Source organism: Scyliorhinus torazame, chromosome 6, assembly GCF_047496885.1.
Source record: "Scyliorhinus torazame isolate Kashiwa2021f chromosome 6, sScyTor2.1, whole genome shotgun sequence".
In the NCBI taxonomy this organism is placed as follows: Eukaryota; Metazoa; Chordata; class Chondrichthyes; order Carcharhiniformes; family Scyliorhinidae; genus Scyliorhinus; species Scyliorhinus torazame.
Window position 1 is genome coordinate 22,382,632 of NC_092712.1, and position 25,485 is coordinate 22,408,116.

A 25,485-nucleotide genomic window follows, 5' to 3' on the forward strand; every position below is an offset into this window, starting at 1 on the left:
AGTTTAAAAGTCACAGCTTCCTACAAGAACCAAGTACAATGTTATCACAACCTGATTAAGAAATCCACTTAACTACTACATCTCGGGTAACGAGAAATTTAAATTCACGGCTCAATACAAGGGGATTCAACTAGTCTTTCTTCAAGGGGCTAATTGCATTGACGCCAAGATGCTAATCGAACACCCATTTCTGTGGACAGCAGAAGTCCACATACTTCTAACCCAGGTCAGAGACACTGATGGGGCTGGGCAGGAGGAGACCCCAACTCTTGGAGGAGGGGGGACCCGGCAGGAGAAGGCTTCACTCTTGGAGGAGATTGGGGGGGGGGGGGGGGGGGGAAGGAGACTGGCACCGGGAGGCTCCACTGGGGGCTATGGGGGGGGAACGGGACACTGGCGGGAGAGGCTCCTCTCTCCGTGGGGGGGGGTGGGGGGGGGGGAAGAGAGATTGGCAGGAGGAGGTTCCTCTCATGGGGGCGGGGGGACTGGCAGGAGAAGGCACCTCTCTCGGAGGAGGGAGACTGGCTTCGGGCGAGGGGAGGGCTGGCAGGAGGAGGTCCCTCTCTTGGAGGAAGGAGGAGGCACCTCTCTCAAAGGGGGAGTGGGAGACCGGCACCAGGAGGCTCCTCTCGAGGGGACGGGACGGGGGTATTGGCAGGAGGAGGCTCTTCTCTCTGGGGTGGGGACTGGCAAGAGGAGACTCCTCTCTCGAGAGGGAGGGGGGTTATTGGCAGGAGAACGGTGGCAGGAGGAGCTCCTCTCTGGGGTGGGGGATGGCAGGAGGAGGTACCTCTCGGGGGGGGGGGGGAAACTGGCAGGAGGAGGTACCTCTCAGGAGGGTCTGGCATGAGGAGGTACCTCTCTTTGGGGGGGGTGGGGGAGAGATTAGCAGGTGGAGGCTCCTCTCTGTGGGGGGGGGGGCTGGCAGGTGTAGGCACCTCTCTGTGGGGGGGGGGTGGACTGGCAGGTGGAGGCTCCTCTCTGTGGGGGGGAGCTGGCAGGTGGAGGCTCTTCTCTGTGGGGGGGGGGGGGGACTGGCGAGGGGGAGACTGTCGGGGGGGCGGAGGGGGAGACTGTCGGGGGGGGCGGAGGGGGAGACTGTCGGGGGGGGGGCGGAGGGGGAGACTGTCGGGGGGGGGCGGAGGGGGAGACTGTCGGGGGGGGCGGAGGGGAGACTGTCGGGGGGGCGGAGGGGGAGACTGTCGGGGGGGCGGAGGGGGAGACTGTCGGGGGGGGCGGAGGGGGAGACTGTCGGGGGGGGCGGAGGGGGAGACTGTCGGGGGGGCGGAGGGGAGACTGTCGGGGGGGGCGGAGGGGGAGACTGTCGGGGGGGGCGGAGGGGGAGACTGTCGGGGGGGGGCGGAGGGGGAGACTGTCGGGGGGGGCGGAGGGGGAGACTGTCGGGGGGGGCGGAGGGGGAGACTGTCGGGGGGGGCGGAGGGGGAGACTGTCGGGGGGGGCGGAGGGGGAGACTGTCGGGGGGGGCGGAGGGGGAGACTGTCGGGGGGGCGGAGGGGGAGACTGTCGGGGGGGCGGAGGGGGAGACTGTCGGGGGGGCGGAGGGGGAGACTGTCGGGGGGGGCGGAGGGGGAGACTGTCGGGGGGGGCGGAGGGGGAGACTGTCGGGGGGGGCGGAGGGGGAGACTGTCGGGGGGGGCGGAGGGGGAGACTGTCGGGGGGGGCGGAGGGGGAGACTGTCGGGGGGGGCGGAGGGGGAGACTGTCGGGGGGGGCGGAGGGGGAGACTGTCGGGGGGGGCGGAGGGGGAGACTGTCGGGGGGGGCGGAGGGGAGACTGTGAGGGGGAGACTGTGAGGGGGAGGGGGAGGCTGTGAGGGGGAGGGGGAGGCTGTGAGGGGGAGGGGGAGGCTGTCAGGGGGAGGGGGAGGCTGTCAGGGGGAGGGGGAGGCTGTCAGGGGGAGGGGGAGACTGTCAGGGGGAGGGGGAGACTGTCAGGGGGAGGGGGGAGACTGTCAGGGGGAGGGGGAGACTGTCAGGGGGAGGGGGAGACTGTCAGGGGGAGGGGGAGACTGTCAGGGGGAGGGGGAGACTGTCAGGGGGGAGGGGGAGACTGTCAGGGGGAGGGGGAGACTGTCAGGGGGAGGGGGAGACTGTCAGGGGGAGGGGGAGACTGTCAGGGGGAGGGGGAGACTGTCAGGGGGAGGGGGAGACTGTCAGGGGGAGGGGGAGACTGTCAGGGGGAGGGGGAGACTGTCAGGGGGAGGGGGAGACTGTCAGGGGGAGGGGGAGACTGTCAGGGGGAGGGGGAGACTGTCAGGGGGAGGGGGAGACTGTCAGGGGGAGGGGGAGACTGTCAGGGGGAGGGGGAGACTGTCAGGGGGAGGGGGAGACTGTCAGGGGGAGGGGGGGAGAGACTGTCAGGGGGAGGGGGGGAGAGACTGTCAGGGGGAGGGGGGGGAGAGACTGTCAGGGGGAGGGGGGGGAGAGACTGTCAGGGGGAGGGGGGGGAGAGACTGTCAGGGGGAGGGGGGAGAGACTGTCAGGGGGAGGGGGGGAGAGACTGTCAGGGGGAGGGGGGGGAGAGACTGTCAGGGGGAGGGGGGGGAGAGACTGTCAGGGGGAGGGGGGAGAGACTGTCAGGGGGAGGGGGGGGAGAGACTGTCAGGGGGAGGGGGGGAGAGACTGTCAGGGGGAGGGGGGGAGAGACTGTCAGGGGGAGGGGGGGAGAGACTGTCAGGGGGAGGGGGGGAGAGACTGTCAGGGGGAGGGGGGGAGAGACTGTCAGGGGGAGGGGGGGAGAGACTGTCAGGGGGAGGGGGGGGAGAGACTGTCAGGGGGAGGGGGGGGAGAGACTGTCAGGGGAGGGGGGGGAGAGACTGTCAGGGGAGGGGGGGAGAGACTGTCAGGGGGAGGGGGGGAGAGACTGTCAGGGGGAGGGGGGGGGAGAGAGTCAGGGGGAGGGGGGGGAGAGTGTCAGGTGGGGAGGGGGAGACTGTCAGGGGGAGGGGGAGACTGTCAGGGGGAGGGGGAGACTGTCAGGGGGAGGGGGAGACTGTCAGGGGGAGGGGGAGACTGTCAGGGGGAGGGGGAGACTGTCAGGGGGAGGGGGAGACTGTCAGGGGGAGGGGGAGACTGTCAGGGGGAGGGGGAGACTGTCAGGGGGAGGGGGAGACTGTCAGGGGGAGGGGGAGACTGTCAGGGGGAGGGGAGACTGTCAGGGGGAGGGGGAGACTGTCAGGGGGAGGGGGAGACTGTCAGGGGGAGGGGGAGACTGTCAGGGGGAAGGGGAGACTGTCAGGGGGAGGGGGAGAATGTCAGGGGGAGGGGGAGACTGTCAGGGGGAGGGGGAGGGGGAGGGGGAGGGGGAGGCTGTCAGGGGGAGGGGGAGGCTGTCGGGGGGGAGGGGGAGGCTGTCGGGGGGAGGGGGAGGCTGTCGGGGGGAGGGGGAGGCTGTCGGGGGGAGGGGGAGACTGTCGGGGGGAGGGGGAGACTGTCGGGGGGAGGGGGAGACTGTCGGGGGGGGGAGACTGTCGGGGTGGGGGGACTGTCGGGGGGGGGGAGACTGTCGGGGGGGGGGAGACTGTCGGGGGGGGGGAGACTGTCGGGGGGGGAGACTGTCGGGGGGAGGGGGAGACTGTCAGGGGGAGGGGGAGACTGTCAGGGGGAGGGGGGGTTTCAGCAACAACTGCTCTAATCCCATCCTCACCGCCTCTGACGCACGAAGAATTTCTCAGACAGCAGGTGGGGTAAATCCCAAACTATTTACATTTCATAAATCCGAATGAGAATTATTCAATATTCCTGTCAGGTTTTGTGTCCCACTGCGGACAGGCGGCGCCGACATTTTGTCTCCATCCCATTCCCGTTCCTTTGATTATTTGCAGTTATTTATTTATTTATATTCATTTTCCACCAATTCTCCGTCGAATGACGATGTTTTTGTTTTAATGATATGAATAAATATGCGGCGCTCCCGGGAGACAGGCAGATGGAATGAGGCTGTCCCCCCCCGGACGCCGCTCCCGGGGGGGGGGGGGGGGCCTGGCTGACTTACCGCCGCCGCTCTGCTCGGTGTTGTTGTCCCCGGAGCCGCTCTCCGTCTCTCTCCCTCAGCCTCAAAGCCGGCTTCAGACCAGCACCGGGTCACGTGCTCAGCGTCAGTCATTCACCATCCCAGCCGCCAGGGGGGTGGGGACAGGGAGAGCTAGGTGGAGGGGGGGAGGGAAGAGAGAAACTAATGGGCTCTGGTGTTTCTCATGTTTCTGGACCCCTCAGTTCTCTTCCCCCCCCCCCCCCCCTTTACCTCTCCCTCAACCACTCTGCAGAGGGTGGTGACGGTCTGGGAGACGGGTAGCCTCACATCCTTTTATAAAGTACCCGGGTGGGCACTTGGGCACACGTCACAACTTTCAAGGACGTGGGCCAAGTAATATAATCCAGAACAAAGAAAAGTACCCATGATGTGGAGATGCCGGCGTTGGACTGGGGTGATCACAGTAAGAAGTCGTTAAAGTCCAATGGGTTTGTTTCAAACACTAGCTTTCGGAGCACTGCTCCTTCCTCACCTGAGGAAGGAGCAGCGCTCCGAAAGCTAGTGTTTGAAACAAACCTATTGGACTTCAACCTGGCGTTGTAAGACTTCTTACAAAGAAAAGTACAGCACAGGCCCTTCCGCCCTCCAAGCCTGTTGCGACCATGCTGCCCGTCTAAACTAAAATCTGCAATTGCGGGGTCCGTACCTCTCTATTCCCATCCAATTCATGTATTTGTCAAAATGCCCCTTAAATGTCAATCTAATCTTTGTTAGTGTCACAAGTAGGCTTACATTAACACTGCAATGAAGTTACTGTGAAAATCCCCTAGTCGCCACATTCCGGTGCCTGTTCGGGTACACTAACGGAGAATTCAGAATGTCAAATTCACCTAACAGCACGACTTTCGGAACTTGTGGAGGAAACCCACGCAAACACGCAGAAAACGTACAGGCTCCACACAGGCCACTAAGACGAGAATCAAACCCATTCCCTGGCACTGTGAAGCAACAGTGCTAACCACGTGGATTTGGGTTTATTGTCCCATGTACCAAGGTACAGTGAAAAGTATCGTTCTGCGTACAGTCCAGGCAGATCGTTCCATACATGAAAAACATAGTACACACCATAGATACATATGTTCATAAGTTCATATGATATAGGAGCAGAATTAGGCCAATCAGCCCATCGAGTCTGCTCTGCCATTCTATGATGGCTGATATGTTCCTCATTTGCTAATTACAATGCTACAGACCACAAGCTGAATTACAAAATCAGTCAGAGCATCTCCTCCCTCGAACACATGACCGAGGCGGGAGTCGGCAATTTAGTCTCCCCAGCCTAAACACCCTCAATGTGATCCTGGCTGATCCCATCTTGGCCTCAACTCCACCGTCCTGTCTATCCTCCATAACCCTTCAACCCATTACCAATTAAAAATCTGTCTAACTCCTCCTTAAATTTACTTACTGTCCCAGCATCCACCACACTCTGGGGTAGCGAATTCCAGAGATTCACAATCTTTTGGGAGAAGTAGTTTCTCCTCAAATCTGTTTTAAATTCTACCTCTTGTTCTAAGATTATGACCTCTCGTTCTGGAATGCCCCACAAGAGGAAGCATCAGCTCCATGTCTACTTTACCCATACCTTTCAGCATCTTATATCCCTCAATTTGATCTCCCCTCATTCTTCTAAACTCTGGAGAGTATAGGCCTAAACTGTTCAATCTCTCTTCATACGACAAATCCCTCATCTCTGGGATCAACCTAGTGAACCTCATCTGAACTGCCTCCAATGCCGCTACATCTTTCCTCAAACAAGGGGACCAAAACTGTGCGCAATACTCCAGGTGCGGTCTCACCAATGCCTTGAATAGTTGCCATGATGTGGCAAACTACCCAGCCTTCAGAACACCTACCACGACACCACGGAACCCTGCCATGACAAACTCTGCAAGACGTGCCACAATTGGGTACCACCATTGCACGTGAGAACACCACCCACCAGGTATGCGGTACATACTCGTACGACTCGGCCAACATTGTCTACCTCATACGCTACAGGAAAGGATGTCCCGAAGCTTGGTACATTGGCGAGACCATGCAGACTCTGCGACAACGGATAAACAGACATCGCGCTACAATCGCCAGGCAGGAATGTTCCCTTCCAGTCGGGGAACACTTCAGCAGTCGAGGGCATTCAGCCTCTGATCTCCGGGTAAGCGTTCTCCAAGGCGGCCTTCAGGATGCGGGATAATGCAGAATCGCCGAGCAGAAACTTATAGCCAAGTTCCACACACATGAGTGCGGCGTCAACCGGGACCTGGGATTCATGTCACGTTACATTCATCCCCCACCATCTGGCCTGCAAAATCATACCAACTGTCCTGGCTTGGGACAATTCACACCTCTTTAACCTGGGGTTACCCCTCTCTCTGGATCTGTAAAGACTTAATTACCTGCAAATGCTCGCATTCAAAGTATCGTCTTGCATCTTTGACTTTGTCTATATAAATGTTTCTGGAACCTACCTCTCCATTCACCTGAGGGAGGAGCAGTGCTCTGAAATTTGGAACAAACCTGTTGGACTTTAACCTGGTGTTGTAAGACTTCTTACTTGAATAGTTGCAATGATAGTTCCTTACCTTTATACTCAATTCATTTTGCTATAAATGCCTACATTCCATTTGCTTTCCTTATTATCTGCTGCACCTCCATGCTAGTTTTCTGTGACTCATGCACAAAGACAGCCAGATCCCTCTGCATCGGAGCACTCTGAAGCCTCTCCCCATTTAGATAATAAGTTGCCTTTCCATTTTTTCGACCAAAATGCATGACTTCACATTTATCCACGTTAAACTCCATCTGCCACATTTGGCCCACTCTCCTAACCTATCTATATCCATTTGTAAGGTTCTTATTTCCTAATTACAACTTACTGTCCTACCTATTTTTCTGTCATCTGCAAATCTGGCTATAGCAAGAGGGTAGCCAGGGAAAGGGTTGGCCCACTGAAGGATAGGCAAGGGAATCTATGTGTGGAGCCAGAGGAAATGGGCGAGGTACTAAATGAATACTTTGCATCAGTATTCACCAAAGAGAAGGAATTGGTAGATGTTGAGTCTGGAGAAGGATGTGTAGATAGCCTGGGTCACATTGAGATCCAAAAAGACGAGGTGTTGGGCGTCTTAAAAAATATTACGGTAGAAAAGTCCCCAGGGCCTGATGGGATCTATCCCAGAATACTGAAGGAGGCTGGGGAGCAAATTGCTGAGGCCTTGACAGAAATCTTTGGAACCTCACTGTCTTCAGGTGATGTCCCGGAGGTCTGGAGAATAGCCAATGTTGTTCCTCTGTTTAAGAAAGGTAGCAAGGATAATCCAGGGAACTACAGGCCAGTGAGCCTTACTTCAGTGGTAGGGAAATTACTGGAGAGAATTATTCGAGACAGGATCTACTCCCATTTGAAACAAATGGACATATATTAGTGAGAGGCAGCATGGTTTTCTGAAGGGGAGGTCGTGTCTCGCTAACTTGATAGAGTTTTTCGAGGAGGTCACAAAGATGATTGATGCAGGTAGGGCAGTGGATGTTGTCTATATGGACTTCAATAAGGCCTTTGACAAGGTCCCTCATGGTAGGCTAGTACAAAAGGTGAAGTCACACGGGATCAGGGGTGAGCTGGCAAGGTGGATACAGAACTGGCTAGGCCATAGAAGGCAGAGAGTAGCAATGGAACAATGCTTTTCTAATTGGAGGGCTGTGACCAGTGGTGTTCCGCAGGGATCAGTGCTGGGACCTTTGCTGTTTGTAGTATAAATAATTTGGTAATAAATAATAAATATATAAATGATTTGGAGGAAAATGTAACTGGTCTGATTAGTAAGTTTGTAGATGACACAAAGGTTAGTGGAATTGCGGATAGCGATGAGGACTGTCAGAGGATACAGCAGGATTTAGATAGTTTGGAGACTTAGGCGGAGAGATGGCAGATGGAGTTTAATCCGGACAAATGTGAGGTAATGCATTTTGGAAGGTCTAATGCAGGTAGGGAATATACAGTGAATGGTAGAACCCTCAAGAGTATTGAAAGTCAGAGAGATCTAGGAGTACAGGTCCACAGGTCATTGAAAGGGGCAACATAGGTGGAGAAGATAGTCAAGAAGGCATACGTCATGCTTGCCTTCATTGGCCGGGGAATTGAGTATAAGAATTGGCAAGTCATGTTGCAGCTGTATAGAACCTTAGTTAGGCCACTTGGAGTATAGCGTTCAATTCTGGTCGCCACACTACCAGAAGGATGTGGAGGCTTTAGAGAGGGTCCAGAATGTTGCCTGGTATAGAGGGCATTAGCTATGAGGAGCAGTTGAATAAACTCGGTTTGTTCTCACTGGAACGACGGAGGTTGAGGAGCAACCTGATAGAAGGGGCATAGACAGAGTGGATAGTCAGAGGCTTTTCCCCAGGGAAGAGGGGTCAATTACTAGGGGGCATAGGTTTAAGGTGAGAGGGGCAAGGTTTAGAGTAGATGTACGAGGCAAGTTTTTTACACAGAGGGTAGTGGGTGCCTGGAACTCGCTGCCGGAGGAGGTGATGGAAGCAGGGACGATAGTGACATTTAAGGGGCATCTTGACAAATACATGAATAGGATGGGAATAGAAGGATACGGACCCAGGAAGTGTAGAAGATTGTAGTTTAGTCGGGCAGTATGGTCGGCACGGGCTTGGAGGGCCGAAGGGCCTGTTCCTGTGCTGTACATTTCTTTGTTCTTTGTTCTTTGTAACTGGTCTGTAATTTCCCACATTCTGCCTCCCTCCCTTTTTGAATAAGGGCGTTACATTTGCATTTTCCAATCCATTGGAACCTTTCCGTGTCCATGGAATTTTGGAATGTCATAACCAAGTGATCCACTGTCCCTGCTCCCACTTCCTTTAACACCGTAGGATGTAAGCTATCAGGCCCTGGGGACTTGTCTGCCCTCAATCCCAAGAGTTTGTTGAGTACCATTTCCCGATTGATGCTGATTGGTCCAAGTTCTTCCCTTTCTATTATCTCTGAATTGCCCATTCCTACAGGAATGGTACTAGTGTCCTCCACCGTGAAAACTGAGGCAAAGTACTGATTTAGCAACTCTGCCATTTCTGTGTTCCCCACTATCAACTCACCAGGTTCATCTTCCAAGAGGCCTTCCCTTTTATGAACCTGTAGAAGCTTTTGCTATCCTTTTTGATATTCTGTGCTAGTTTTCTTTTGTAAATTAGTATGGTAGAATTCAAGATTCAGTTTGGGGGTGAGACAGTGGAGTCCCACACGAGTCTTCTGGAATTAAACAAAGGAAATTACATAGACTTGAGGTCAGATCTGGCCCGTATAGACTGGGCAGGAAGGCTAAAAGGTAGGACAGCTGATGAGGAGTGGCAATTGTTTAAGTAGATCCTCAATTCCTCACGACTAAAACATATCCCATTGAGGAAGAAAGATGAGAAGACGGGTAAAAAACATCCTTGGCTTTTTAAATTCTTTTTTTACCAACCCTTGATGTAATAATATTATTAATAATCACTTATTGTCACAAGTAGGCTTCAATTAAGTTTAAATATTTCTTATTCTCCTTTTTCACATCTTCTCCCAAATTTACACCCACCAACAATAAACAATAATCAGTAACAAATATGTCAATCCCCACATCAATAACAACGACCCCATCCTCCCACCAAACCCCAAACATTAGTCCGCATGTTCACACAAACAAATGACAAAAAGGAATCAGGAATCACCCATAGTCACCATTAACACACACCGCCCCCTCCCCCCAACCCTCCCACCCACCCCCAACTAATGTTCGATGTTATCCAGTTCTTAAAAGTGCATAATGAATAGTGCCCATGAATTGTAGAACCCCTCCATCCTTCCCCTCAGTTCATACTTAACCTTCTCAAGAATCAAGAATTCCAACAGGTCCCCCCCCACCCCCCAGAGCACAGGGTGGAGAGGTTACTCTCCAACCCATCAGGATCCGCCTTCGGGCGATCAATGAGGCGAAGGCTACAACATTTGCTTCCGCACCCGTTTCCAACCCTGGCTGGCCTGACACCCATAATATGGCCTCCCGGGGGCCCAGGTCCAGTTTCACGTGCACCACTTTAGAAATCCCCCTAAAAACCTCCTTCCAGTAATCCGCTAGCTTTGGACAGGACCAAAACATATGAACGTGAGTAGCCCCCCGCCCCCCCCCCCCCCCCCCCAAACAACGTTCACACACATCTTCTACTCCTTCAAAGAATCGTCTCATCCTCGCCCTCATGAGGTGTGCTCTGTATACCACCATCTGTATCAGCCCCAACCTCGCGCACGAGCTGGAGGCATTCACTCTCTGGAGCACCTCACACTGGAACCCCTCCTCCATATCCTCTCCCAACTCTTCCTCCCACTTTGCTTTGATCCCTTCCAGTGGTGCCTTCTCGTCTTCCAAAATAGCTCCGTAAACCGCCAACACTACCCCCTTCTCCAGTCCCCCTGTCGTCAGCAACTCCTCCAGCAATGTGGAGGCCGGCTCCACTGGGAAGCTCTGTATCTCCTTTCTGGCAAAATCTCGAACCTGCATGTATCTAAACATTTCCCCTGCTCCAGCCCATACTTCGCTTCCAGCTCGTTCAATCCGGCAAACCGACCCCTAAAAAACAAATCTTTCAGTGTCTTAATCCCCTTCTCCTCCGATTTCTGAAAATTTCCATCCCACTTCCCTGGCTCAAATCTGTGGTTCCCCCGAATCGGCATTTCCCTTGACCCTGCCCCCAACCTGAAGTGTTGGCGAAACTGGCTCCAGATTTTCAATGAAGCTATTATTACCGAACTCCCCGAGTATTTCCCTGGGGCTATTGGGAGCGGCGATGTTGCTAGTGCTTTCAATCCCGGCCCCCTGCACAAACTCTCCTCCATTCTGACCCACTGGGAATCAACCCCTCTGACCCAGCTCCGCACCTTCTCCACATTCGCCGCCCAGTAGTAATACTGGGTGGGGTTACTGGGTTATGGGTATAGGGTGGAGGTGTTGACCTTGGGTAGGGTGCTCTTTCCAAGAGCCGGTGCAGACTCGATGGGCCGAATGACCTCCTTCTGCACTGTAAATTCTATGACATCAGGTTCGGAAGACCCAACCCCCCTGCCTGCCTTCCCCTCTGCAGCAGCACCTTTCTAACTCTGGCCACCTTCCCTCCCCATATGAAAGAAGTAATCCTTCCCTCAACTCTCTGAAAACAGCCTTTGGCAGGAAAATCGGCAGGCATTGAAAAATAAACAAAAATCACGACAACACGCTCATTTTAACCGTCTGTACCCGACCTGCCAGTGACAGAGGGAGACCATCCCACCTTGCCAGATCAGCTTTCACTCTCCCCACCAAATTAGAAATGTTGTACCTACTCCCTAATGGATCCTTAACTATGAGGTCATTAATTAACCCTTCCTCATTAAAGAATACCAAATCAAGAGTAGCCTCCTCCCTGGTTTGTTCCCAACATACTGGGTGGGATCATAGAATCATAGAATTTACAGTGGAGAAGGAGGCCATTCGGCCCATCGATTCTCTGATCGTGAGGCTAAGTGTTGACACCATCGTAAACGCCGTTGCGTTTCTCGATGGCGTCAACGTGGCCTCAGGAGCAGAAATTCTGACCCCTACAGGGGGCCAGCACGGCACTGGAGCGACCCACGCCGCTCCAGCTGCCGATCCCAGAGTCAGATGGGCGCCGCGGGTCTGCGCATGCGCAGTGGGACCGGCGCCAATGCGCGCATGCGCAGTGGCTCCCTTCTCCGCGCCGGCCCCGACGCGACATGGCGTAGAGCCACAGGGGCCGGCGCGGAACAAAAGAGGCCCCCAGCCCGAGAGGTCAGCCCGCCGATCGGTAGGCCCCGATCGCGGGCCACCCCATAGTGGAGGCCCCCCCTCCCCTGCCACTCCCCCCCATCCTCCCCCTCCCCCTCCCTCCCCCCACTCTCTCCCCACTCCCCCCTCTCCCCCCCCTCACCCTCCTCTCCCCTCCACCCCCCCTCTCCCCCCCACCAACCCCTCCCCACACTCTGAGTGGGTTCCTCCGGATGCTCTGGATTCCTCCCGAAAGACGTGTTGTTAGGTGAATTGTACATTCTAAATTCTCCCTCTGTGTATCCGAACAGGCGCCAGAATGTGACAACAGGGATTTTCACAGTAACTTCATTGCAGTGTAAATGTAAGCCTATTGTGACACTAATAAAGATTATTATTATTACCCTTTCCCCCTAACCCACCTAACCATTAGACACTAAGGGGCAATTTAGCATGGCCAATCCACCTAACCTGCACATTTTTGGACTACAGCGGGAAGCCAAAGCACCCAGAGAACCTCCATCATGTGGAGGATCTCCTCCAAATCACTCCCCACCCTGATATGGATTGCTTCACGAATTTGCGTGTCATTGGGGAATGGACCGAGGTATGGTGCTTTTCCAGAGGGTCGGTGCAGACTGGATGGGCCAAAAGGCCTCTATTTACACTGTAGGGTTTCTTTGATTCTACCTGTCCTGGCAATTTCACCTCACAAAGTCTGTTCAGTAAGCTTCCATTAGTAACAAACTATACAGAATTCCAGGCATGATTCTATCCTGTGCTTGCAAAATAATTATGGATGACAAAGGCCATCTAGCCTGGTTCATCTTATCCATCCAAACAGCAAACAAAGATATGGATTCGGAGAAGGAGTAATCCATTAGTTCCTCAAGCCTACTCTGTCATTTGACAACCCGTTTATTTTAAACTTAAAATAGGGCCGGTACCGAAAACAAGCGTCCCAGCCAGGACCATTGGGAATTATCGGTCCGGGTCTGGGAGCCACATTTAAAGATCCCGCTAACAAGACCCAGCTGGGTGCGCCTCCGCCCGCTCACCAGGGGAATACGTGCGGTTTATCACAATAACATTGCTTACATTATACCAGTGATTACAACGCAAAAGTATTTAATTGGCTGCAAAACAATTTGGGAAATTGCGAAAAGTGCTGTATCGAGATGACCTAAAGTCTAATGATGACCATGAAACGATTGACGATTGTCGTAAAAACCCATCTGGTCCACCAATGTCCTTTAGGGAAGGAAATCTGTCGTCCTTACCTGGTCTGGCCGACCTGTGACTCCAGACCCACAGCAATGTGGTTGATTCTTAAATGCCCCAGGGATGGGCAATAAATGCTGACCCAGCATTTCATACCCCATGAACGAATAAAAATAAATAAATATAGGTTCCGTTTTTCTTTTATTACACCTGCAAGCAGTGAGCAGAATCTCTGCAGCAATAGCGGATTTGAAGGACCAATGCTGATTCTGTAAGGATCATTAATCACAGAGAAATCAACTGACGTTAGGAAAGTAGCTACAAATATATCACTGCATTTATAAAGCAATTCATCCCCATAGCTAATGCAACCTTACTATTCTGACTTCTCTGGTGCCAACCCACAATACATCATAACTCACTTACGCTAATGACACTATCCACAGGGTTTGTCAATCAGTTGTTCAGCAGCAGCTCAGCAATTTCACACTGAATTGTTGATCTGCATTTTGCAGAGAAGAATGATACAAGGTGCATAAATTAAGAATGGCCATAACTCAAGAAAGTCTTCCTCCAGAAACTGTCATGAAAATTGTGTTGTACATTGTGAATGTACTACCTATCTCGGTGAACCTAGGATGAAATAGATATTTTTAAAGCCATTCTTTCAGCAATCTCCGAGTAACTAATAGGGATTTCATTCCACAGCATGGTAAGGCAGTGGCATAGTGGTATTGTCACTGCACTTGGGTCCCTGGTTCAAATCCCACCACTGCAGATGGTGAAATTTGAATTATATATATTTTTTTAAATCTGCAATTAATAGAACATAGAACATAGAACATTACAGCGCAGTACAGGCCCTTCGGCCCTCGATGTTGCGCCGACCTGTGAAACCACTCTAAAGCCCATCTACACTATTCCCTAATTGTCCATATGTCTATCCAATGACCATTTGAATGTCCTTAGTGTTGGCGAGTCCACTACTATTGCAGGCGGGGCATTCCACGCCCTTACTACTCTCTGAGTAAAGAACCTACCTCTGACATCTGTCTTATGTCTATCTCCCCTCAATTTAAAGGTATGTCCCCTCATGCTAGACATCGCCAGCCGAGGAAAAAGGCTCTCACTGTCCACCCTATCCAATCCTCTGATCATCTTGTATGATGACCATGAAACCATTGCCAATTGTTGTAAAAACCCATTTGGCTCACTAATGTCCTTTAGGGAAGGAAATCTGCTGTCCTCTCCTGGTCTGGCCTACATGTAACTTCAGATTCACATCCACATGGCTGGTACTTAACTGCCCCCTCAAGAACAATTAATGATGGACAATAAATGCTGCATGAAGGAATTTATAAAAAAGTAATAAATGGGTTATAATCATAGAATTTACAGTGCCGAAGGAGGCCATTCAGCCCATCGAGTCTGCACCGGCTCTTGGAAAGAGCACCCTACCCAAGTTCAGCACCTCCACCCTATCCCCATAACCCAGTAACCCCACCCAACACTAAGGGCAATTTTGGACACTAAGGGCAATTTATCATGACCAATCCACCTAACCCGCACATCTTTGGACTGTGGGAGGAAACCGGAGCACCCGGAGGAAACCCACGCACACACGGGGAGGATGTGCAGACTCCGCACAGACAGTGACCCAAGCCGGAATCGAACCTGGGACCCTGGAGCTGTGAAGCAATTGTGCTATCCACAATGCTACCGTGCTGCCCTTGCATAATGAGTCAACACCCCTGTTTTACATCAGTCCAGGCTATTCATTTTTATATTTATTTTGATGAGACCCAAGATTCTCAAGTCTCTGGCACATCACTGCAATATGTCATCAGAATTGTATCTCTTTTTTGCTCTATTGAAAATTTAAACCACTATTTATTTGCTGGATTCAATTCAAAAGAGAATATTGAGAGGCGTGCAGTATTTAATTTTGTGGTAGGAAGCCTTAAAAGTGACCATCCCAACTTCTCCAAACCTAACCCCACAGCATACCCTGTCCCATCCCCCTCCCCCACACGCACATACATGCACACATGGGCACACAGCCTGATGACACCCTGGGCTAGTGTGCAGTCAATGCCAGCCTCACTTGACCCAGAGTCGCAACACAGGCAAAATTGATTTTATTTAAAATATCCAAGATCCTTGGTTGAGCCCAATAAACTGCAGTCCCCAGGTTAGTAACCTTACAACTCAAAAACCCTGCTATTATGTACAGTGTTATAATTAAACAGCAGAAAATGTAACTGACCAGCTAGTACCTCTTTCCCAAACCTCCCCTTCCTAACTCACCCCACTCTCTACACACACAGACAGACATAAACATCACAGAGGGGAAAGGGAAAGAAAATATAAATCAAACTAAAAGGATAAAAGTCTTTGATGTGCTGGGATGACAGACTCGATGGGCTGAGTGACCGCCTTCTGCACTGCAGGGATTCCATGATTCTATGAATTCCAGTCAATGTCGTCCTGAAGGCCAGGCTGTCATTTTGGTACCTCCTTCCTTCTGGGCCTGAGATGGATTTCTCTGGCAAGGTTGTCTATCTTCTCTGCAGACTCAGCATCATTTCAGATTCAGGGCAAAGGGTGTTCCAGGTACTTACTGCTTTCCGAGCAGTAGAGCAGTGTACTGGCACGCAGGCTGTATCACCTGTGAGACTTCTGCTTAAAGGCACGTCTCGATTACGAGTCCACAGAGCAAGAGAATAAAAATAAAATAAAATAAATGGGAACATAGGAAATAAACAAGGACTCTAACCTACCTCTCCCCTCGGAAGGGTGAAATGGCTTTGTAAGGACATTTCATCGCAAGGTATGTTGCACAAACCACAAAACACAAATCCATTCATTCTTCCTGTCCCTCAATCTTACATCTGCCACTTAGCAGCACTTAAACGCGTGACAATTCACCTGCAATAAAATTGTCCTTTCCAACTTCCAGTGGCGGACATGGAGTGGGCGCACATAAGGTGGCTTCTGCCTGAGGGCTGGTTTGTGGCCCTTCTTGCCTGTTTTGTGGGGTTCTGCAGGTGGAAAAGAGGTGAAGTAGGAGAACTAAGATTCCTCCTCTGGTGTGGGATGTCAGAGAGTTATCAAATGAGGAGTGTGTCGGATAAGGGGCACACTTCGGACTCAGAGGGCACGCATGGCGCAGGAGGAGAAAACATGGCAGAGGGACCTGTGGCTGTCATTGCCCTCTCAGTGGTCAATGGACAAGTTGGTGGAGTTCCTATTGACCAAATTTAATAAGCAAAGGCAGGTCAGCGAAGACTTAATGAAAGTGACTGGACCAATTCAGGAGGCCTGGAAAGGGTGGAACAGCAGTTATAGGCACAGAATGCGTCGCTCCAGAGGGTGGAGAAGACGGTTAGCGACAATGCCGATCGGATTGCCTCCTTGGAGGCAGAGATGTTGATGATGTTGGGCAAAAGATTTATGAGGGCCAAGAGAACCACTCCAGACGACAGAACCTGGGGATGATGGAGCTGTCCAAGGACCTGGAAGGAGCGAGGGCTGCAGAATATATGGTGAAGATCTTCAAGTAGTGAGTGGGGGGAGGGTCTTTGAACCCCTCCTGAAGTGGATCGGGCCCATTGGTCGCTGAGGACAAAGCCAAGGGCTGGGAAGCAACCATGGGCGATCATAGTACAGCTCCATAGATACCTGGACAAAGAAAAGATTCTGAGGTGGGTAAAGGAAATGCGGGAGTGCAACTGGGAAGGCCACCTTTGCTCTTGAGTCACCAGGTATCTTTATGATATCGCCACGTGGTTCAAGTCCAAGTAATGATCAATAATCCAATACACCGCTTAGTAAGATTTAAATCAAAGCACATTTATTATACACAGTAATCACTACTCATGTACAAATTCTATGTCTAAGCTACTTCTACAGCTAACAGGCCAATACTTAACTTGGAACTGGCCCACCAGGTCAGGGAAACGAATGGCCTTTCGTTTGGGTTCTGAGCCTGCGGGATTCGAAGTTGGTACAGATTGGTAGCTAGGAGCGCCTATCTCGTAGCGAACGTTGAAGTAAGACTTACTGGATATCGGCGGAGGCTGAACCGGTCACTGTCAAGGGTTGGTTCGCGTTTCTAAGTGACCCGGTCAAGAAGAACGATTTGAACTTGGGGCTTAATTCTTATAGTCCCCAGGGGCTTCCCGCCTTTCGGGGAAGACCCTGTACCTGGTTCCAAGTGATTGGACTTTGTCCCAATCACTTGGTTCGATTTTCTCCAATGCTGGAGCGGTTCCCTGATCGATGGGCGGTCCTGAGGTGGTCATTCACCTCCCATTGTGTAGGCTTCTGCTGGCGCCGAAGAGTCTGGTTTTGCTTTATGTGTCTAAATGTTGCTCATTGTTCCCGGGGATTGCTCATTAGTATGCAGATGGCTGCTACTTTGTTATGCTGATGGTTGCTGGTATCGATCTTGTCTGGCCTTTCCAGAGGTAAATACACAGTCAACCTGCAGGTGCTCGTTTGTGTCCTGTTGGCTGACTTTCCCATCAGCCTTTGCCGTTCGCCATTTTAAATCGGGAGTTAGCCATTTTAACTGGCTACAGCCACACTGTCTGAATCTACCAGGACCTGGGAGTGGAACTGGGAAGGCCATACTGTCTGAGTCTACCAGGACCTGGGAGTGGAACTGGGAAGGCCACACTGTCTGAATCTACCAGGACCTGGGAGTGGAACTGGGAAGGCCACACTGTCTGAATCTACCAGGACCTGGGAGTGGAACTGGGAAGGCCACACTGTCTGAATCTACCAGGACCTGGGAGTGGAACTGCCAATAAGGAGAGCTGGGTTTAATAAGGCCTAGGCTGCTCTTTTCAGGAGCAAGGTGAGGTTTAGAATGATGTACCCGGCTCGCCTGTGGGTTATGCATGAGAGTAAAGAACATTACTTTGATATGGGCAGCACGGTAGCTAGCACTGTAGCTTCACAGCGCCAGGGTCCCAGGTTCGATTCCCCACTGAGTCACTGTCTGTGCGGAGTCTGCACATTCTCCCTGTGTCTACGTGGGTTTCCTCCGGGTGCTCCGGTTTCCTCCCACAGTCCAAAGAGGTGCAGGTTAGGTGGCTTGGCCAGGCTAAATTGCCCTTAGTGTCCAAAAAAGGTTAGGAGGGGTTATTGGGTTACGGGGATAGGGTGAAAGTGAGGGCTTAAGTGGGTCAGTGCAGACTTGATGGGCCGAATGGCCTCCTTCTGTGCTCTATGTACTATGTTCTACGTCAGAGGAGGTGAATGATTTTATCAAGGAACATTTGAAGAATTTGGGTGGGTTCATCTGCATGGCTGAGTTTTAATAATAATAATCTTTATTGTTGTCACAAGTAGACTTACATTAACACTGCAATGAAGTTACTGTGTAAATCCCCTCGTCGCCACACTCTGATCCCTGGTGCTGTGAAGCAACAGTGCTAACCACTGTGCTATCGTGCCGCCATTTTGTTTTAATAATAATAATAAAAATAATAACCTTTATTGTCACAATTAGACTTTTTGGTTGTGTGCTGAGTGTTGTTTTTATATTTTTCTGCCACATATCTGTATAATTCTGTAATATCTGCCATCCTGCATGTGGGGTGCGGGTCTTGGATGTTTTAATGCAATTGCTGGGAATGGTGGGGAGTAGGGGAGTGGGTGTGAGGATTGATTGGTTCGGGGTGCACGACTAAAAGTGAGTTTGAGTAGGCAGGCTCTGTATTGAGTTTTTTGTAAATATAACTTGCATTTTTCCTCAGGTGGGGGTCACCCTGCTAGCAGAGATCCTGGTTAATGGAAGTGAAGTGGGGGGAAAGCTGCAGCTGTTTTTTTGATGGGAAGGGGGGTTAGTTTCTTTGCTTTGGGGCAATGAGCCTTGGGCGATGGGGTTTTCTTTGTCTGGGATGTGGCCCGGGAGGGGGTAGGAGTCGGTTTCCGGCGGTGAAGGTTTCTTTGTGGAGTTATTGGGTGGAGGGAGGTGGCGGCAGCCATCTTGGGTGAGCCTAGAATTTGGACAAGTTATGGCTGATCAGAATGTTGGGGGGATCTGAAGCCCCCTGATCAGACTGGTCTCGTGGAATGTGAGGGGATTGAATGGGCCAATTAAAAAATCTCAGGTGTGCGCCCAGTTAAATAGTTTGCAGACAAACGTGGGACTGGATTCTCCTAAAATGAGACTATGTCCCCACATCGGCGTAAAAACGGTGGAGTTTTACTCCCGAAATTCCTTGAAAAACATTAGACAAATTCATAGCCCTGCAGGGAGCATGCAGGACCCAGAGTGAATCCCTCAGCTTTTACTGCAGATACGGGTCCCCGCAATTCCGGGTCAGAGGCCGCGTAGTACTCCATGACGGACTCGGACTGCAGAGCCAGACAAAAAAAATAAACCCCCCCGGTCAGCTGCACGCCCAACCCTCAAACCCCGCACATTGCCGGCCGCCTACAAGGACCCTCCTGGTCTCCGATTCGCCCGCCCCCGACCAGGGCGGCCGTGGACTGAGTCCGCAGAAGCCATGCCAGCATCCGGACCGGCAATAGGTGGTTAGTTCCACAACGTCGGGTACTCGGCCGGTCGGGAGCGGAGGATTGCTGGGCGAGCCTCTGGCAATGGCCCCCCCGGCGGCGCGGCGTTCTCCGTGATGACGCCGATTTTCGATGCCCGGAGAATCGCTGAACCAGCACCAGGCCCGATTACGGCGTGAAACTGGTTTCTCCGCCACGGCGCTAGCCGCAATTTCGGTGCGGGGCTGCAGGGAGGCCAGCCCGTGGTCTTTTTGCAGGAGACTCACCTGGGGATTTTAACTGGGATGATATGAAGAAGGGTTGGCAACGATCCCGGATTTGGATACGCATCGGTTGATTATGGGGGTGGTGGATTTTGACTATGTGCTTGACCCTAGGCTGGATAGGTCATTTACCAAATCCCTAAATATACCATGGGTGGCGAAGGAGTTGCTGGGGTTAATGGAACAGAAGGGGTGTGAATATGTGAAGGGGGTGTGGATCTATGAAGGGGGTGTGGATCTACGAAGGGGGTGTGGATCTACGAAGGGGGTGTGGATCTACGAAGGGGGTGTGGATCTATGAAGGGGGTGTGGATCTATGAAGGTTTAGGCATCTGAGAGAGAAGGAGTTCTCCATTTTCTCGCATAAGCACCAGGTTTCCTCCCATATTGACTTTTGTATTATGAACAAAGAGCAAAGAAAATTACAGCACAGGAACAGGCCCTTCGGCCCTCCCAGCCTGCGCCGATCCAGATCCTTTATCTAAACCTGTCTTCTATTTTCCAAGGATCTACTTCCCTCTGTTCCCCGTTCATATATCTGTCTAGATGCATCTTATATGATGCTATCGTGTCCGCCTCTACCACCTCCGCTGGCAAAGCGTTCCAAGCACCCACCACCCTCTGCGTAAAAAACTTTCCACGCACATTTCCCTTAAACTTTCCCCCTCTCACCTTGAAATCGTGACCCCTTGTAATTGACACCCCCACTCTTGGAAAAAGCTTGTTACTATCCACCCTGTCCATACCTCTCATAATTTTGTAGACCTCAATCAGGTCCCCCCTCAACCTCCGTCTTTCAAACGAAAACAATCCTAATCTACTCAACCTTTCTTCATAGCTAGCACCCTCCATACCAGGCAACATCCTGGTGAACCTCCTCTGCATCCTCTCGAAAGCATCCACATCCTTCTGGTAATGTGTCGACCAGAACTGCACGCAGCATTCCAAATGTGGCCTAACCAAAGTCCTATACAACTGTAACATGACCTGCCGACTCTTGTACTCAATACCCCGTCCGATGAAGGCAAGCATGCTGTATGCCTTCTTGACCACTCTATCGACCTGCGTTGCCACCTTCAGGGTACAATGGACCTGAACTCCCAGATCTCTCTGTACATCAATTTTCCCCAGGACTCTTCCATTGACTGTATAGTCCGCTCTTGAATTAGATCTTCCAAAATGCATCACCTCGCATTTGCCTGGATTGAACTCCATCTGCCATTTCTCTGCCCAACTCTCCAATCTATTTATATTTTGCTGTATTCTCTGACAGTCCTCCTCGCTACCTGCAACTCCACCAATCTTAGTATCATCTGCAAACTTGCTAACAGACCACCTATACCTTTGTCCAGATCATTTACGTATATCACAAACAACAGTGGTCCGAGTACGGATCCCTGTGGAACACCACTAGTCACCTTTCTCCATTTTGAGACACTCCCTTCCACCACTAATCTCTGTCTCCTCTTGCCCAGACAGTTCTTTATCCATCTAGCTAGTACACCCTGAACCCCATACGACTTCGCTTTTTCCATCAACCTGCCGTGGAAACCTTTATCAAACGCCTTACTGAAGTCCATGTATATGACATCTACAGCCCTTCCCTCATCAATTAACTTCCTCAAAGAATTCTATTAGGTTTGTAAGACACGACCTTCCCTGCACAAAACCATGCTGCCTATCACTGATCAGTCTATTTTCTTCCAAATGTGAATAGATCCTATCCCTCAGTATCTTCTCCAACAGTTTGCCTACCACTGATGTCAAGCTCACAGGTCTATAATTCCCTGGATTATCCCTGCTAACCTTCTTAAACAAAGGGACAACATTAGCAATTCTCCAGTCCTCCGGGACCTCACCCGTGCTCAAGGATGCTGCAAAGATATTTGTTAAGGCCCCAGCTATTTCGTTCCTCGCTTCCCTCAGTAACCTGGGATAGATCCCATCCAGACCCATTTCCTCTGACTCCACGCATAAATTCCCTCTTTTGTCTTTGAGTGGGCCAATCCTTTCTCTAGTTACCCTCTTGCTCCTTAGATACGAATAAAAGACTTTGGGATTTTCCTTAACCCAGTTAGCCAAAGATATTTCATGACCCCTTTTAGCCCTCTTATGGGTAAGGCACTGCTCCCAGGGTTGGTAGGATCGGAATACTTGGTGATGGCTGATGTGTTGAGGACTACGTTTACTGTAGCAGAGAGAGAGACAAGCTTCCAACACTTGAAGAAATGCAACTCTATTTTATTAAACTCTTAGCTATTAAACATGCTTGAACTGTGGGTTGACACTATGCTGAGTTGACTGGGGACCTGAGGCTAACCTGACCAGACTATCTTACTACCACATGGTGCATGTTCTAGTTGTTGCTCACGGGCTCTGACTATCTCAGAGGCTGCATCCCAAGAGAGTGGGAAAACTAATGCCCTCTGGCTTTATAGTGGTTGTGTCCTGTCTGGTGATTGGCTGCTGTGTTCTGTATGTTCATTGGTCATCCTTTGTGTCACTCACTGTCTGTGCACCATCAAATACTTGTGTGTATATTATGACAATGGTTATATCGGACCTTGTGGATCTGTGTGTGGAGAAGCAGTGCACCCAGCGGCTGCTATGGAGATTGGATGTGGCATTGTTGGTGAATAAGGGGGCTTGTGAGATGATAGGCGTGGCACGGCGACAGAAACATATGTGGAATTCAATAAGAATGAGGAGGTCTCACCCTCCACATTCTGGGAGGCATTAAAGGCAGTAAACAGGGGACAGCTGATCTCGACTGCGGTGCAAAGGGAGAAGTCAGGTAGAATGAAGTGCTTGTCGTATAAGGAACGGCTGAGGACTCTGGATCTGTACTCGTTGGAGTTTAGAAGGATGAGGGGGGGGTCTTATTGAAACTTACAGGATACTGCGTGGCCTGGATAGAGTGGACGGGGAGAGGATGTTTCCACTTGTCGGAAAAACTAGAACCAGAGGACACCATCTCAGACTAAAGGGACAATCCTTTAAAACAGAGATGAGGAGGAATTTCTTCAGCCAGAGGGTGGTGAATCTGTGGAACTCTTTGCCACAGAGGCTGTGGAAGCCAAATCACTGAGTGTCTTTAAGACAGAGATAGATAGGTTCTTGATTAATAAGGGGGTCTGGGGTTATGGGGAGAAGGCAGGAGAATGGGAATGAGAAAATATCAGCCATGATTGAATGGCGGAGTGGACTCTTTTTAAAATAAATTTAGAGTACCCAATTCATTTTTTCCAATTAAGGGGCAATTTAGCGTGGCCAATCCACCTACCCTGCACATCTTTGGGTTGTGGGGGTGAAACCCACGCAAACACGGGGAGAATGTGCAAACTCCACACGGACAGTGACCCAGAGCCGGGATCAAACCTGGGACCTCGGCACCGTGAGGCAACAGGGCTAACCCAATGCACCACCGTGCTGCCCAGCGTAGCAGACTCGATGGGCCGAGTGGCCTAATTCTGCTCCTATGACTTATGGTCTAATGGTCTTATGGATGGAGAGGCAGAGGTTGGTGGAGGCCATTCTGGCAGTGTTTCGGCGGTATTCAGCTACCCCAAAGGAGGAGTCATTGAAGGAGAGGGAGAAGATCCAGATAGCGTTCAAACTGGTTTTGATGGGGAAAGCATTGGCCGGTTGCATCAGGTAAAAGGGCATTTTCAAAGGCGGCTGGCGGCTTTGAGAGAGATGGTGCAAATAAAGGACCCCGGGGGTTGGATGGAATTGGATGAAGAGTTGAGTGAAGGGGATGTGAGGGGAAGGGAGTGAAGGCAGTGAAGGGGAAGAGAGGGGTGACTGAATGAGGGGGAGGGAATTGAGGGGTTGAGGAAGAACAGGAAAGGGGATATGAGAGGAAAGAACCACAGTGAGAGGGGGAAGGGAGTGAGGAAGGAAGGGGAGGGGAGTGAGGGAGACGAGTAGGGATGATTCTCATGTCGGGGATCATTCTCCTTACAAATAGCTGGTTGGAAGTGAGATTTCATTGTTGGTTTGTGAGGCCTATCTTACTCTTACAGGCACTGAGGACATCGATTGTCAGTGAGTGAAGGTGGATATTAGGTCTCGGATTCACCGGGAAAACTTTTATTTTGCCCAGGTTGAGTTTGCAGCCCAAGAAGACTCCGAACTCTCCCAGGAACTTTGTGATTCCTTTCATGCTGTTTTTCGGGTACCAGATTTAGAGGAGCAGATCATCATCATGGAGTGAGACTCTGTGCCCTCTGCCTCCTCTTCAGATTCCCCTCCAGCCTCCCGCACCTCACAGGGCAACATGTTCTCCATCAGCCGGCTGATGTTCGCAGTCAGCTATCCACCCTTAACAAAGCCTGTCTCTTGGCCAGGACGTTTGCGAATAATTTCATGCCCACATTGAGGAGCAAAATGGGTCTGTATGATCCACATTCCGTTCAGTCTTTGTCTTTTTGGGTATCAGAAATATGGTGGTCTGTGAACACCTCGCGCAGGTGTGGGGCGAGAGCCGGCCCAGATTTCTTGTAAAATCCGCCGGGAACCCATTGGGTCCCGGCACCTTCCCCGCCTGCATGAAGTTGATGCTATCCATGACTTCTCCCAGTCCTATTAGTACTTCCAGCTCCCTCTGTCTATCGTCCCCAATGACTGGCATGTCCAGTCCATCGAGGAACTGTTTGATCCTCGAGTCTCCGTCGGGAGGCTCGGAAATGTGCAGCCCCCAGAAGAAGGCCTTGAATGCCTTGTTAGCCTTTTTTGGTTCGACTACCAGCCTCCATCTGCTGTCCTTTACCTGCGCTATCTCCCTCATGGATTGACAAGTAATATAGATTATTAGCAAAGTGAGCATGTGGAAATATAACTGATGAACTATCATACAGATGGTAATGAATAATTGAACTCTCCTGGAACTACTTCTAATGTGACTGTCCTCTAGTACAGCTTACTGTCAACTGCCGTATCTCTGACACCACATGGTATATTACTATTGCTACCTGCTGGTCGGAGGTTGTGTAGATAACCAGATACATTAATGTGTAGATGCATATCACCACATCCCCCTTCCCTTGGAAATGTGAATGTTTAACAAATATACTTGTGCCCTTCAAAACATGATGTGGAGATGCCGGCGTTGGACTGGGGTGAACACAGTAAGAAGTCTTTCAACACCAGGTTAAAGTCCAACAGGTTTGTTTTGAATCACTAGCTTTTGGGACACAGCTCCTTCCTCAGGTGAATGAAGAGATGGGTTCCAGAAACATATATACAGACAAAGTCAATGATGCAAGACGATACTTTGAATGCGAGTCCTTGCAGGTAATTAAGTCTTTACAGGTCCAGCCGGAGCAACTGGAGAGAGGCGATTCTCCAGTGTTGGACTTTAACACTGCAGCAATTTTCCAAAGACGAAAAAGTCTGATCCATCAGGCTGCGACTCCGTCTGGCATGTTTTTGCCACTGCTTCATTTATAAATACTCATTTGGCTCAAACTTAAACACCAGAGTAAAACCTATTGGCTGTCCAGGATCTGAAAATTGTACCTTTACATCTTGTAGATGCTTCCCAATAGGCTCATCATGTTCCTGTATCATATCACTGAGCAAATCCACATTTTTGAAGACTGTCAACCAGAGTTC

The 25,485-nt window shown here is 51.1% G+C and overlaps 1 protein-coding gene across 1 annotated transcript in view; it reads right to left on the reverse strand.

The window, feature by feature from the left end:
* Positions 1 to 4,120, reverse strand: part of LOC140424706 (protein lifeguard 1-like) — a 118,434-nt gene extending 114,314 nt beyond the window's left edge. The window contains exon 1 of the mRNA XM_072508010.1: positions 4,014 to 4,120. The gene's annotated coding sequence lies outside the window, so the exon portion shown is untranslated. The remainder of the gene's footprint in view (positions 1 to 4,013) is intronic.
* Positions 4,121 to 25,485: the final 21,365 nt, after the last annotated feature.